The sequence below is a fragment of the Schistocerca serialis genome, chromosome 9 (assembly GCF_023864345.2).
Source record: "Schistocerca serialis cubense isolate TAMUIC-IGC-003099 chromosome 9, iqSchSeri2.2, whole genome shotgun sequence".
Lineage (NCBI taxonomy): Eukaryota > Metazoa > Arthropoda > Insecta > Orthoptera > Acrididae > Schistocerca > Schistocerca serialis.
In genome coordinates, this window is record NC_064646.1 from 140,808,020 (window position 1) to 140,821,144 (window position 13,125).

General features: G+C 45.7%; 1 protein-coding gene across 1 annotated transcript in view; it reads right to left on the reverse strand.

Moving 5' to 3' along the window:
* Nucleotides 1–13,125, reverse strand: part of LOC126419424 (G-protein coupled receptor Mth2-like) — a 109,687-nt gene that overhangs the window by 35,350 nt on the left and 61,212 nt on the right. The window lies entirely within an intron of this gene.

Here is a 13,125-nt window from a genome sequence, read left to right on the forward strand (position 1 = left end):
CTATCGCAACTGCGCTTTATCGTATCGCGACATTGCTGCTCGCGTTAGTCGAGATCAATGACTATTAGCAGAATATGGAATCGGTGGGTTCAGGAGGGTAATATGGAACGCTGTGCTGGATCCCAACGTCCTCGTATCACTAGCAGTCGAGAGGACACGCAGCTTATCCGCATGGCTGTAAGGGATCGTGCAGCCACTTCTCGATCCCTGAGTCAACAGATGGGGACGTCTTCAAGACAATAGCCATCTGCACGAACAGTTCGACGACGTTAGCAGCAGCATGGACTATCGGCTCGGAGACCCTTGACACTGCATCACAGACAGGAGCGCCTGCGATGGTGTACTCAACGACGAACCTGGGTGCACGAATGGCAAAATGTCATATTTACGGATGAATCCCGGTTCTGTTTACAGCATCATGATGGTCGCATCCGTGTTTGGCGACATCGTTGTGAACGCACATTGGAAGAGTGTGTTCGTCATCGCCATACTGGCGTATCACCCGGAGTGATGGAATGGCGTGCCACTGGTTACTCGTCTCGGTCACCTCTTGTTCGCACTGACGGCACTTTAAACATTGAACGTTACATTTCAGATGTGTTACGACCCGTGGGTCTACCCTTCATTAGATCCTGCGAAACCCTACATTTCGGCAGGATAATGCACGACCGCATGTTGCAGGTCCTGTACGGGCATTTCTGGATACAGAAAATGTTCGACTGCTTCCCTGGCCAGCACATTCTCCAGATCTCTCGCCAGCTGTAAACGTCTGGTCAATGGTGGCCGAGCAACTGGCTCGTCACAATACGCCAGTCAGTACTCTTGATACACTGTGCTAACGTGTTGAAGCTCCATGGGCAGCTGTACCTGTACACGCCATCCATGCTCTGTTTGACTCAATGCCCTGGGCACTGATTTCTCAGGATCTATGCACCCAAATTGCGTGAAAATGTAATCAAATGTCAGTTACAGTATAATATATTCGTCCAATGAATACCCGTTTATCATCTGCATTTCTTTGTGGCGTAGAAATTTTAATGGCCGGTAGTATACAATTACATCAAAAATCTACATCTACATGAAAACCACAAAATATCTGTATATACGTCAAAAATCTATTTCTACATCGAAAATCTACATCGACATAATAACTCTACATCTGCATCTAAAATCGACATAAACGATCTACATCTACACCTACTTTTATATTTCGAAGCTACCTTGTTGTGTGGCAGAGGTAAGATCTAGTACAACTATTATATCTCCTCTTCACTGTTGTATTCAGAAATGGTGTGTGGGAAGAACATCTCTAAGTAAATCTTTGTGTAAGCTTTAATTTCACGTCATGGTCATATTGCGAGTTGTATCTGGGCGAAAGTAATAAGTTGCCTGAATCTTCTTACATTCTACGATCTCAGAATTTTGACAGTTCACCTCTCTATAGTGCACAATGCCTCTCTTGTAGCATTTGCTACTGGCGTTTGATGAGCATCTTATCAACATCTACAAGATTATTCCGCAATTCACGTCTAAGTGTTTGGCAGAGGATTATAGAATCACTTTTAATTGTTTCTCTACCCTTCCACTCTCTAATGGCGCAAGGAAAAAATAAATAGGTAAATCTTTCCGTGGAAGCTCTGACTTATTTTATCACGATGATGATTTCTCCTTATGAAGGTGGGCGTCAAAAAAATATTTTGACGTTCGGAGGAGAAGTGGATGATTTAAACTCCGCGAGGAGATCTCACTCGAAAAAATCTCGCTGCAACGAAAACGACATATATTCGAATGACTGCCACTCCAAATCCCGTAACGTGTCCGCGAGACTATTGCCCTATTTCCATTCCATAATAATAAAAAACGAAGAAACTTTACTTGAACTTTTTCGATGCCCTCCATCAATCCTACCTCTTAATGATCCCTTACTGCAGAACGAAAGTTCACAAGAAGCCGGACAAGCTTATTGTAGGTAACCGATGTGAAGCCATCATACAACTGTTATTCAAGCAATATAGAGGATTTTCAGTACAATTTTCAATCGTGTGATCATTCCCACAACATATTTCGGGACAATATTATCCCGCTTTCAAATGGTAGAAAGCGAGGAAACCCGATAAAATAATCCTCCTTATTCCGACAGACAAATAAGAGTTACAGACGTCCTGTGTTATAACCTACCTTAAAAACTTTTTATGCCTCAGGCCCCCTCACAACTTAAAACCACATAACATTAAACATCACAAGCCGGTGCATCAACCGTTTCCGAGGAACAACTGCAAGCTGAAAGCCGCTGCCATCACCTACCAACGATAATATTTACTTACAGCCTACTGCTCAGCACCAACTACACTACCGTCTATCATAAAATCTTTGAGAAATGCCTGTCTGTCACTATGTTATTCTAACTACCTCTAAGCTGCAGCCCGAACGGAAATAGCATGCGTAATTCCTATGTCACTAGGTAAAATATATTGGTGGCTGCTTCTTAAGGTGGATACTGCTAACGTGTGTTCAGAAATGCCCTTCAGACACTTCCTTCCTCTCATTTAAAACGGAGATGCACTCTTACTTCTAGGCATAACAAATCTCTACCTCGTCTAAATTTGATAGCAACCACCGTCGTTCTTTCTGTTATATTCCCCCACGAATGTTGCTCGTTCTTGATATGCTTTGCTGCATCTGACGAACCGTTCTCTCTATTACTCTGCTCTTTAAATGTAACTTTAAAATTGCGTCCCGTCTGCCCCACATATCTCACTACACAATCCTGACATTTTACTTCATTCATTCTCGATTTCCTCATCTAAGTCTTATCTGTGTCCATCTTATGCTCAGCCTCTGTCATAATTTATTGTCCATCTTGAAAACAATTCTAAACCCTTTCCTGTTAAAAAAATCTCGCTAATTTCTGTGAGATGGTATCCAAATATGGCATGACTCTATATTTCTTTGGATTTTTGCCGTTTTTCTGGTTACCATGCCTAACTACTACATCCAATCGACCTTTCAAACACAACTCAAAGCCATTTTCGACCGCTATTTGTTTAAGGTTTTTCATTTCTTCTTTCTTGTTTTCCAGTTTTAGAGGTATGGAATTAGTCCTGTGCATCGTATTATTGAAAAATTTTGATTTGTGCTTATGAGGGTACCATACCATTTTTGAAAAATGCTAATTTTTGAAAAATGAAAATTTTTTGAAAAATGCTTATTTATGCTTATGAAGACAGCTTACCAATAATCGCCATTGTGAACGTGGGTTTCCTAAAAATCCGTATCTCGAGCATATTATTCTTATTCTCGATCCTCAGGTCCAGATAATTTAAGACTCCTGGTTGCACATGCTCTACTTTAAAAGCTATGTCCTTAAGCATCTTATTGAAGTAATTCATCAACCCATTTATTTTTTCCTTGGTCCCCTGATATACTATGAAAACATCATCAACGTGTCTTCTGTTCATCCATATCTTGGAACTGTACTTAACATTTACCTTTAAAAAAGCTGTTTCGTTCTTATTCAAGAAGATGTCTGCCATCCCATTGCTAAACCTTTATCTTGTACATAAAACTTACCATTAAACTTAAAATAGTTTAACGATAAAACAAACTTTATAATCTTATAAATTCATCCACATGCACATCAGATGTTTCACCAGTAGCCACAAACATATTTCAGCTAGTGACATATGATTTACGCATGCTATTTCCATTCAGATTGCAGCTTAGAGGTAGTTTTAAGTTAGAATTGTCAAGGACCAGAATTTCTCAAAGATTTTATGACAGAGGGTAGTATGGTTGGCGCTGAGCATCACGCTTTAAATAAATGTTATCGTTGGTAGGTGATGGCAGCGGCTTCCTATTTTTCAGCTGTATCTCGGTAATGGTGGATGCGCCGGCTTGTGATGTTGTATATTTTACCGTTTGAGTTAATAATGCACATGTGCAGCCTGTTTTTATGTTGTGATGAGTAGTGGAACAAACCAGGCATCACCCCATTTTGCATTGTTGCTAAATTTATTCAAGATGGTGGATGCAAGAGGGCGGGCATAGATGTAGCAATGTCGCACATATCATGGAGGGAATTCAAATTTTGGTGGCAAAGTATGTCAGTTGCTCTACCTCCACTAACCTAAATCCACCCCCTAGGAAATGGCAGGAAATTAAATAGAAATGGCAGGAAATTCGAATTAATTGGCGGGAATATCAAATTTCGTGTGTTCACCTTAAGGCCTGGAGACCAACTGATCTAGTTCACAACACCAGCACCAGAGAGCATATGAGGTGGAATTCCTCAATTGACTGTAGTATGAAGAGATTTGGGGTTAACGATCGCAGGTAGATAGTGCTTTAAGTCACACACAGGACATGCAGTTGATATGAGTCAAATGCAGGTTATACCACACAACTGATACACCCTGACACAACAAGAGAAAAAAAATGGTGAAATGCATGATAAGTGGCTTGCAGCAACATCTCCCTCTCTCTAGAATGCGTCATCAGACTACCATTAAATCATACCTTGTTATGTCCCCATCTCAACCGATCACTCCATCCACTTTCAGTCATCATTTAACGCACATGCAAGTCAATTTAGAGGCAGATGGTTCTCTTTTCCAGGAAAGCATCAAAGATAGCAGTGAGCTTGCATGTATCTCTATTACCTCAATTGACATACAGTAAAATGTTGTTAAAAAACATGCAGCAACTGTTTGTGTGGTATTTGTTAGCTGAAACGACATGGTTCTGATTGGTGGAGAGTATAGCGAAGCACATTGTAAATACTGTTTGTTAGGATTTAAAAGACCTAAACAGTTCTGCACAGGGCAAACAGATGAACCTAGTTGTAAATTACAGCTGCAGGAGAAAGCTTTGTTTGGCGCTGTCCTTACGCATTGTACACAGTTCGTAGAGCTGCAACATGTTCCCATTTCCACTTAGTGGTCTAAACATGGTCCTGTCGCAATAACTTAGCTTATCCTGATTCTCCGTGGGTAGCAGAAGGTGGCAGATATCACTCTCTCTGACTTCGGTTCAGTTCTGACTTAAATTGGGACTATCACATGGACAAAGCTGCAAGGAGGACGGAGGAGGGACTGATGAACAGTTCCAAGATGCAGAGAGACTGTCTAAAACCACTTTGGACTTTTGCTGTATGGAGTCCTTAGCAGATAAAGGGAACTCGTTTCGAGATATAAGAATGCCTTAAATATGATTCACTAGTGGCTGTAATCATTAAAAGACTTCTCTATAGGATCCAACGTAAGTATGTGGTTGAATAGATGGTCTTGATGACAAAATGCAGATAGCATATCTACCAGAGTGTAGCACTATAGATCTGAAAAGCCAGTGTCCTGGTCATAGGATATTGTACATTTCTTATGATGTCAATCTAGCGTTGCATTTTTTAAATGATTCGTCACATAGGACACTATCTACTGCATGTGATCATTCTCAGTCAACCATCGTTCTCCCGCTCCTATAACCCAGTGGATACATCGCAGAACCTCTGTTACACTACCTACATTGCATTGAGATAGAGTGAATTACAAATAATCTTTGTTAGCATGAGAAATATCTAGAAGCGGAATGAGGGAGTTCCTTAAAACCTCGTTGCTTAGCTGAGTCACTTTCTAAATTCGATGAGAGTCGTGATTTTATTACGAGCTTACCCCGCCAGCGACGTGCAGCTTCGCTTTTGGCCTGTTAATATACATCCCAGTGGTCACACTTATACTCAATGTCGCGGTATTTGTGTGGAAGGCCACTTCATTCACAAGCAATAACATACCACAAAAAATGGTTCAAATGGCTCTGAGCACTATGGGACTTAACATCTATGGTCATCAGTCCCCTAGAACTTAGAACTACTTAAATCTAACTAACCTAAGGACACCACACACATCCATGCCCGAGGCAGGATTCGAACCTGCGACCGTAGCAGTCGCGCGGTTCCGGACTGAGCGCCGAGAACCGCGAGACCACCGCGGCCGGCTAACATACCACAGCTTGTGTAGTTTGTTGCATGGATACCATTGTGCCCCCCCCCCCCCCCCTGCAGAACCAAGACCGCTTTTTATGCAGGGTGACAGTAACATACAGCATCTGTTGTGATCTGTTTTTAATAACTGGTCACTTATAAGACAAGTGCGTCTCTCTTCCTAAGACACACTGGTACCACTCGCAACAAAAACAAATACGGCATGTCCGTCCATCGGGGACTTTCCCTCAGTATGTTCAGTGTCAACTGCATTCAGTTATGGTCGAAGTTTTGTACTTAATATGGGATGTGTGATAGATTCGTTATCATCAGCAGGCTTATGAAGTATGTGTTGGAGTGTGAAGTTGCTGTGACCATTGTTCTGACATGTGCAAAGAATGTGACTATTTCCTGTCATAAGGGAGGTACAGATTTGATGTGGGAGACTGCGATTCAGTGCATCGATAGCAGAAAATGTTATCTAGAAAATTATGTCCAGTCATAAGGAGGATATAGATACTGATAGTTCCAGAGCCACACCCATCAGGAGGAGACTTGTTTTGACATTTTACTAATTGTCAAAAATCACTATACTGGGGCTGCAATCGTAATATTTAGTTGTAATTACAGTGATAAATATATGTCTGGTTTCCTAGAACGATTCCGTTTGGTGTGCAGGTGCGTGGGAATGACAAATGGTGACCAGAACAAACTGACATTCTCGGCTTACCACCAGTCTGCTAGTAGTGCGACAAACTATGCATTTCGTTAGTGCGGTTTGCCTACATTAGGAGCAGGTATGCACTTAGGGGCAAAACTATTGTTCTCCTTTGAGTGGAAGATCTTTAACCTATTGTTCTGCTAAGGGGACCCTTCCGCTTGATCGACAATTCCTCAACCTATCCACCCCTATCCCTCCCACCCAATCTCTCAGGGAACGTCAAACTCTACCACCCTCCCCCTCGCTGATACAAGCACACTTTTGATATCAATTTGAGTGACAAATTAATTAAATCAATCAATTAAGTAAATCTGATTTCTGGGACACTTCTTAGCGCCCACCCCTGCCCCTCCCGGAATCTGGTGGGAAAAAGACTATTGATTGGTCATTAAGGGGGAATTCGATTGCAGTGTATGGAATATTGTTCAATTAATCTGGACAATGTACAGATTATTGTTTAATTATTTGTGGCAGTGTATGGAATGTGGTTTATTTAATTAGATAAAGAATTTGTCAGGAAATCGGTTGCAGTGTAAGGAATATTGTTCAAGAAATTCAGACAAAGTGTGGAATATTGTTTATTTAAACAATTTATGGGGTTGTTGGCAGTGTTCTGAATATAGTTTATTTATTTATTTAAAGATGTATTCAGGAAATCGATTACGCCCCCCACCCATCTCACCCCCTCGCTGGTACAGGTACACTTTCAGGTCTGAGTTATTCAAATGGCCCCTTCACTCTTATCAGCCTAATTGACTAGTTGTTTAAATCGATCAATTAATTAACCCCTCCTCCTCTGATAAAACTCTCATTCGCCCTCTTCCCTCCTCTCCACTACCTGGAAACTGGTGGCTCTGTGGTGGAGAGGAAGGATCTCATGGCAGGAAATTCACGGCTTTCAGAATGAGATTTTCACACTGCTGCGCAGTATGCACAGATATGAAACTTTCTGGCAGATGAAAACTATGTGCTGGAACGAGACTCGAACTTGGGACCTTTGCCTTTCGCGGGCAAGTGCTCTATCATCTGAGCTACCCAAGTACGACTCACGAAAGCTGTGAGGATGGGTTGTGAGTTGTGCTTGGGTAGCTCATTTGGTAAAGCTCTTGCCTGCAAAAGGCAAAGGTCCTGAGTTCGAGTCTCGGTCCAGCACACAGTTTTAATCTGCAAGGACATTTCGTATCAGCGCACATTCCGCTGCAGAGTGAAAATCTCATTCTGGAAACATACCCCAGGCTGTGGCTAAGCCATGTCTCCGCAATATCCTTTCTTCCAGGAGTGCTAGTTCTGCTAGGTTCGCAGGAGAGCTTCTGTGAAGCTTGGAAGATAGGTAACAAGATACTGGCCAAATTGAAGTTGTGAGGACGGGTCGTGAGTCGTGCTTTGGTAGCTCAGATGGTAGAGCACTTACCCGCAAAAGGAAAAGGTCCCGAGTTCGAGTCTCGGTCCAGCACACAGTTTTAATCTGCCAGGACATTACGTATCAGCGCACATTCCGCTGCAGAGTGAAAATCTCATTCTGGAAACATCCCCCAGGCTGTGGCTAAGCCATGTCTCCGCAATATCCTTTCCTCCAGGAGTGCTAGTTCTGCTAGGTTCGCAGGAGAGCTTCTGTGAAGCTTGGGAGGTAGGTGACAGGGTACTGGCCGAATTGAAGTTGTGAGGACGGGTCGTGAGTCGTGCTTTGGTAGCTCAGATGGTAGAGCACTTGCCCGCAAAAGGCAAAGGACCCGAGTTCGAGTCTCGGTCCAGCACACAGTTTTAATCTGCCAGGATATTTCGTATCAGCGCACACTCCGCTGCAGAGTGAAAATCTCATATTGGAAACATCCCCCAGGCTGTGGCTAAGCCATGTCTCCGCAATATCCTTTCTTCCAGGAGTGCTAGTTCTGCTAGGTTCGCAGAAGAGCTTGTGTGAAGCTTGGGAGGTAGGTGACGGGGTACTGGCCGAATTGAAGTTGTGAGGACGGGTCGTGAGTCGTGCTTTGGTAGCTCAGATGGTAGAGCACTTGCCCGCAAAAGGCAAAGGTCCCGAGTTCGAGTCTCGGTCCGGCACACAGTTTTAATCTGCCAGGATATTTCGTATCAGCGAACACTCCGCTGCAGAGTGAAAATCTCATATTGGAAACATCCCCCAGGCTGTGGCTAAGCCATGTCTCCGCAATATCCTTTCTTCCAGGAGTGCTAGTTCTGCTAGGTTCGCAGGAGAGCTTCTGTGAAGCTTGGGAGGTAGGTGACGAGGTACTGGCCGAATCGAAGTTGTGAGGACGGGTCGTGAGTCGCGCTTTGGTAGCTCAGATGGTAGAGCACTTGCCCGCAAAACGCAAAGGTCCCGAGTTCGAGTCTCAGTCCAGCACACAGTTTTAATCTGCCAGGATATTTCGTATCAGCGCACACTGCGCTGCAGAGTGAAAATCTCATATTGGAAACATCCCCCAGGCTGTGGCTAAGCCATGTCTCCACAATATCCTTTCTTCCAGGAGTGCTAGTTCTGCTAGGTTCGCAGGAGAGCTTGTGTGAAGCTTGGGAGGTAGGTGACGAGGTACTGGCCGAATTGAAGTTGTGAGGACGGGTCGTGAGTCGTGCTTTGGTAGCTCAGATGGTAGAGCACTTGCCCGCAAAAGGCAAAGGTCCCGAGTTCGAGTCTCGGTCCGGCACACAGTTTTAATCTGCCAGGATATTTCGTATCAGCGCACACTCCGCTGCAGAGTGAAAATCTCATATTGGAAACAACCCCCAGGCTGTGGCTAAGCCATGTCTCCGCAATATCCTTTCTTCCAGGAGTGCTAGTTCTGCTAGGTTCGCAGGAGAGCTTGTGTGAAGCTTTGGAGGTAGGTGACGGGGTACTGGCCGAATTGAAGTTGTGAGGACGGGTCGTGAGTCGTGCTTTGGTAGCTCAGATGGTAGAGCACTTGCCCGCAAAAGGCAAAGGACCCGAGTTCGAGTCTCGGTCCGGCACACAGTTTTAATCTGCCAGGATATTTCGTATCAGCGAACACTCCGCTGCAGAGTGAAAATCTCATATTGGAAACATCCCCCAGGCTGTGGCTAAGCCATGTCTCCGCAATATCCTTTCTTCCAGGAGTGCTAGTTCTGCTAGGTTCGCAGGAGAGCTTCTGTGAAGCTTGGGAGGTAGGTGACGAGGTACTGGCCGAATTGAAGTAGTGAGGACGGGTCGTGAGTCGCGCTTTGGTAGCTCAGATGGTAGAGCACTTGCCCGCAAAAGGCAAAGGTCCCGAGTTCGAGTCTCGGTCCGGCACACAGTTTTAATCTGCCAGGATATTTCGTATCAGCGAACACTCCGCTGCAGAGTGAAAATCTCATATTGGAAACATCCCCCAGGCTGTGGCTAAGCCATGTCTCGGCAATATCCTTTCTTCCAGGAGTGCTAGTTCTGCTAGGTTCGCAGGAGAGTTTCTGTGAAGCTGCGGAGTTAGGTGACTAGGTACTGGCCGAATTGAAGTTGTGAGGACGGGTCGTGAGTCATGTTTTGGTAGCTCAGATGGTAGAGCACTTGCCTGCAAAAGGCAAAGGTCCCGAGTTCGAGTCTCGGTCCAGCACACAGTTTTAATCTGCCAGGATATTTCGTATCAGCGCACACTCCGCTGCAGAGTGAAAATCTCATATCGGAGACATCCCCCAGGCTGTGGCTAAGCCATGTCTCCGCAATATCCTTTCTTCCAGGTATGCTAGTTCTGTTAGGTTCGCAGTAGATCTTGTGTGAAGCTTGGAAGATAGGTGACGAGGTACTGGCCGAATTGAAGTTGTGAGGACGGGTCGTGAGTCATGCTTTGGTAGCTCAGATGGTAGAGCATATGCCCGCAACAGGCAAAGGTCCCGAGTTCGAGTCGCGGTCCAGCACACAGTTTTCATCTGCCAGGACATTTCGTATCAGCGCACATTCCGCTGCAGAGTGAAAATCTCATTCTGGAAACATCCCCCAGGCTGTGGCTAAGCCATGTCTCCGCAATATCCTTTCTTCCAGGCGTGCTAGTTCTGCTAGGTTCGCAGGAGAACTTCTGTGAAGCTTGGTTGGTAGGTGACGAGGTACTGGCCGAATTGAAGTTGTGAGGACGGGTCGTGAGTCATGCTTTGGTAGCTCAGATAGTTGCGCACTTGCTCGCAAAAGGCAAAGGTCCCGAGTTCGAGTCTCGGTCCAGCACACAGTTTTAATCTCCCAGGACATTTCGTATCAGCGCACACTCCGCTGCAGAGTGAAAATCTCATTCTGGAAACATCCCGCAAGCTGTGGCTAAGCCATGTCTCCGCAATATCCTTTCTTCCAGGAGTGCTAGTTCTGCTAGATTAGCAGGATAGCTTGTGTGAAGCTTGGGGGTAGGTGACGAGGTACTGGCCGAATTGAAGTTGTGAGGACGGGTCGTGAGTCGTGCTTTGGTAGCTCAGATGGTAGAGCACTTGCCCGAAAAAGGCAAAGCCCCGACATCGAGTCTCGGTCCAGCACACAGTTTTAATCTGCCAGGACATTTCGTATCAGAGCACACTTCGCTGCAGAGTGAAAATCACATTCTGGAAACATCCCCCAGGCTGCGGCTAAGCCATGTCTCCGCAATATTCTTTCTTCCAGGAGTGCTAGTTCTGCTAGGTTCGCAGGAGAGCTTCTGTGGAGCTTAGAAGATAGGTGACGAGGTACTGGCCGAATTGAAGTTGCGAGGATGGGTCGTGAGTCGTGCTTTGGTAGCTCAGATGGTAGAGCTCTGGCCCGCAAAAGGCAAAGGTCCCGGGTTCGAGTCTCGGTCTAGCACACAGTTTCAATCTGCCAGGACATTTCGTAACAGCGCACACTCCGCTGCAGTGTGAAAATCGCAATCAGAAAACAACCGCCAGGCTGTGGCTAAGCCATGTCTACGCAATATCCTTTCTTCCAGGAGTGCTAGTTCTGCTAGGTTCGCAGGAGAGCTTGTGTGAAGCTTGGGAGGTCGGTGACGGGGTACTGGCCGAATTGAAGTTGTGAGGACGGGTCGTGAGTCGTGCTTTGGTAGCTCAGATGGTAGAGCACTTGCCCGCAAAAGGCAAAGGTCCCGAGTTCGAGTCTCGGTCCAGCACACAGTTTTAATCTGCCAGGATATTTCGTATCAGCGCACACTCCGCTGCAGAGTGAAAATCTCAAATTGGAAACATCCCCCAGGCTGTGGCTAAGCCATGTCTCCACAATATCCTTTCTTCCAGGAGTGCTAGTTCTGCTAGGTTCGCAGGAGAGCTTGTGTGAAGCTTGGGAGGTAGGTGACGAGGTACTGGCCGAATTGAAGTTGTGAGGACGGGTCGTGAGTCGTGCTTTGGTAGCTCAGATGGTAGAGCACTTGCCCGCAAAAGGCAAAGGTCCCGAGTTCGAGTCTCGGTCCGGCACACAGTTTTAATCTGCCAGGATATTTCGTATCAGCGAACACTCCGCTGCAGAGTGAAAATCTCATATTTGAAACATCCCCCAGGCTGTGGCTAAGCCATGTCTCCGCAATATCCTTTCTTCCAGGAGTGCTAGTTCTGCTAGGTTCGCAGGAGAGTTTCTGTGAAGCTTGGGAGGTAGGTGACGAGGTACTGGCCGAATTGAAGTTGTGAGGATGGGTCGTGAGTCGTGCTTTGGTAGCTCAGATGGTAGAGCACTTGCCCGCAAAAGGCAAAGGACCCGAGTTCGAGTCTCGGTCCAGCACACAGTTTTAATCTGCCAGGATATTTCGTATCAGCGCACACTCCGCTGCAGAGTGAAAATCTCATATTGGAAACATCCCCCAGGCTGTGGCTAAGCCATGTCTCCGCAATATCCTTTCTTTCAGGTATGCTAGTTCTGCTAGGTTCGCAGGAGATCTTGTGTGAAGCTTGGAAGATAGGTGACGAGGTACTGGCCGAATTGAAGTTGTGAGGACGGGTCGTGAGTCATGCTTTGGTAGCTCAGATGGTAGAGCATATACCCGCAAAAGGCAAAGGTCCCGAGTTCGAGTCGCGGTCCAGCACACAGTTTTCATCTGCCAGGACATTTCGTATCAGCGCACACTCCGCTGCAGAGTGAAAATCTCATTCTGGAAACATCCCCCAGGCTGTGGCTAAGCCATGTCTACGCAATATCCTTTCTTCCAGGCGTGCTAGTTCTGCTAGGTTTCCAGGAGAGCTTGTGTGTAGCTTGGGAGGTAGGTGACGAGGTACTGGCCGAATTGAAGTTGTGAGGATGGGTCGTGAGTCGTGCTTTGGTAGCTCAGATGGTAGAGCACTTGCCTGCAAAAGGCAAAGGTCCCGAGTTCGAGTCTCGATCCAGCACACAGTTTTAATCTGCCAGGATATTCGTATTAGCGCACACTCCGCTGCAGAGTGAAAATCTCATTCTGGAAACATCCCCCAGGCTGTGGCTAAGCCTTGTCTCCGCAATATCATTTCTTCCAGGAGTGCTAGTTCTGTTAGGTTCGCAGGTGAGCTTGTGTGA